Here is a 2,500-nt window from a genome sequence, read left to right as displayed (position 1 = left end):
CACCGGAGCCTGGAAAAAACGGAAGGAGCCCGAAAGTCTCCGAGGCCGGCGTCCCAGAGCTGGGCGTGTCCGACTGATGGAGCTGCTTTAGAACCCTACTCCCGGAGCAGCAGAGTGGCGCAGCGGAAGCGTGCTGGGCCCATAACCCAGAGGTCGGTGGATCGAAACCACCCTCTGCTAACGTTGGGTTTTTGGAATCGCTACAAAGAATCCAGCTTAATTAAGCATTACCAGACCTCAATAGCTGGGTCCGAGTTGAAATAGATGAGACTGTGTTCTCATTAATTTGGGATCTTATGCTTTGCATACCTATGTTTGGTTCTCACCGCTTTGCGTTTTATCGGTTCAAAGGAACCTCCCATCTAACATCCAGAAAAGTAAACTTTAATTGAGTTGTGGAGGGAGATTACATTCAATTTATCATAGGCTTTGTTGTTTTGTTTGTCATTTTCAGTCATATCCAATTTGGCAAAGATACTAGGGTGCTTGATCATTTCCTCCTCCACCTCATTTTATAGATGAGGACTGAGACAAACGGGGGTGAAAATGACTTGCCCAGGGTCACACAGGTAGTAAATATCTAAGACTAAATTTGAACTCAAAGAGGTGAGTGCTCTATACTGTGAGGGGGGACCCACCTCACTCCCCCTCAATATTGTGCAATGAAATCATATGAAACAATACATGATAAATTATAATATATGTGTAGCAGTAGCAGCAACACTGACTGCAGGTGCAGTAGCAGCAGGAGCCCCAAGGAGCAGCTTTAGCTGTTGATACTGACATTATGGCTGGATTGCTGCTGTACTTCAGTAAGAGCAGCAGCAACAGTGGTAGCAGCAACAGCAGCAGTTAGTACCAGGAATAGTAGTAGTTGTAACAGCAGCAGCAGCCCCAGTTGTAGTTATAGTAACAGCAGCAGCAGCAGCCCCAGTTGTAGTTATAGTAACAGCAGCAGCAGCAGCCCCAGTTGTAGTTATAGTAACAGCAGCAGCAGCAGCCCCAGTTGTAGTTATAGTAACAGCAGCAACAGCAGCCCCAGTTGTAGTTGTAGTAACAGCAGCAGCAGCAGCCCCAGTTGTAGTTATAGTAACAGCAGCAGCAGCAGCCCCAGTTGTAGTTATAGTAACAGCAGCAGCAGCAGCCCCAGTTGTAGTTGTAGTAACAGCAGCAGCAGCAGCCCCAGTTGTAGTTGTAGTAACAGCAGCAGCAGCAGCCCCAGTTGTACTTATAGTAACAGCAGCAGCAGCAGCCCCAGTTGTAGTTATAGTAACAGCAGCAGCAGCAGCCCCAGTTGTAGTTATAGTAACAGCAGCAGCAGCAGCCCCAGTTGTACTTATAGTAACAGCAGCAGCAGCCCCAGTTGTAGTTATAGTAACAGCAGCAGCAGCAGCCCCAGTTGTACTTATAGTAACAGCAGCAGCAGCAGCCCCAGTTGTAGTTATAGTAACAGCAGCAGCAGCAGCCCCAGTTGTACTTATAGTAACAGCAGCAGCAGCAGCCCCAGTTGTACTTATAGTAACAGCAGCAGCAGCAGCCCCAGTTGTAGTTATAGTAACAGCAGCAACAGCAGCCCCAGTTGTAGTTGTAGTAACAGCAGCAGCAGCAGCCCCAGTTGTAGTTATAGTAACAGCAGCAGCAGCAGCCCCAGTTGTAGTTATAGTAACAGCAGCAGCAGCAGCCCCAGTTGTAGTTGTAGTAACAGCAGCAGCAGCAGCCCCAGTTGTAGTTGTAGTAACAGCAGCAGCAGCAGCCCCAGTTGTACTTATAGTAACAGCAGCAGCAGCAGCCCCAGTTGTAGTTATAGTAACAGCAGCAGCAGCAGCCCCAGTTGTAGTTATAGTAACAGCAGCAGCAGCAGCCCCAGTTGTACTTATAGTAACAGCAGCAGCAGCCCCAGTTGTAGTTATAGTAACAGCAGCAGCAGCAGCCCCAGTTGTACTTATAGTAACAGCAGCAGCAGCAGCCCCAGTTGTAGTTATAGTAACAGCAGCAGCAGCAGCCCCAGTTGTACTTATAGTAACAGCAGCAGCAGCAGCCCCAGTTGTACTTATAGTAACAGCAGCAGCAGCAGCCCCAGTTGTAGTTATAGTAACAGCAGCAGCAGCAGCCCCAGTTGTACTTATAGTAACAGCAGCAGCAGCAGCCCCAGTTGTAGTTATAGTAACAGCAGCAGCAGCAGCCCCAGTTGTAGTTATAGTAACAGCAGCAGCAGCAGCCCCAGTTGTACTTATAGTAACAGCAGCAGCAGCCCCAGTTGTAGTTATAGTAACAGCAGCAGCAGCCCCAGTTGTAGTTATAGTAACAGCAGCAGCAGCAGCCCCAGTTGTACTTATAGTAACAGCAGCAGCAGCAGCCCCAGTTGTAGTTATAGTAACAGCAGCAGCAGCAGCCCCAGTTGTAGTTATAGTAACAGCAGCAGCAGCAGCCCCAGTTGTACTTATAGTAACAGCAGCAGCAGCCCCAGTTGTAGTTATAGTAACAGCAGCAGCAGCAGCCC

At 48.7% G+C, this 2,500-nt stretch overlaps 1 non-coding gene across 1 annotated transcript; it reads left to right on the top strand.

Annotated features, from left to right (window-relative positions):
• Positions 1-108: 108 nt before the first annotated feature.
• Positions 109-180, top strand: TRNAM-CAU (transfer RNA methionine (anticodon CAU)). Its single transcript has one exon. It is a non-coding gene; the product is annotated as a tRNA-Met (tRNA).
• The last annotated feature ends 2,320 nt before the right edge of the window (positions 181-2,500 follow it).

This window comes from Sminthopsis crassicaudata, chromosome 3 (assembly GCF_048593235.1).
Source record: "Sminthopsis crassicaudata isolate SCR6 chromosome 3, ASM4859323v1, whole genome shotgun sequence".
NCBI lineage: Eukaryota > Metazoa > Chordata > Mammalia > Dasyuromorphia > Dasyuridae > Sminthopsis > Sminthopsis crassicaudata.
This window is presented reverse-complemented; position numbering and strand designations above follow the sequence as displayed.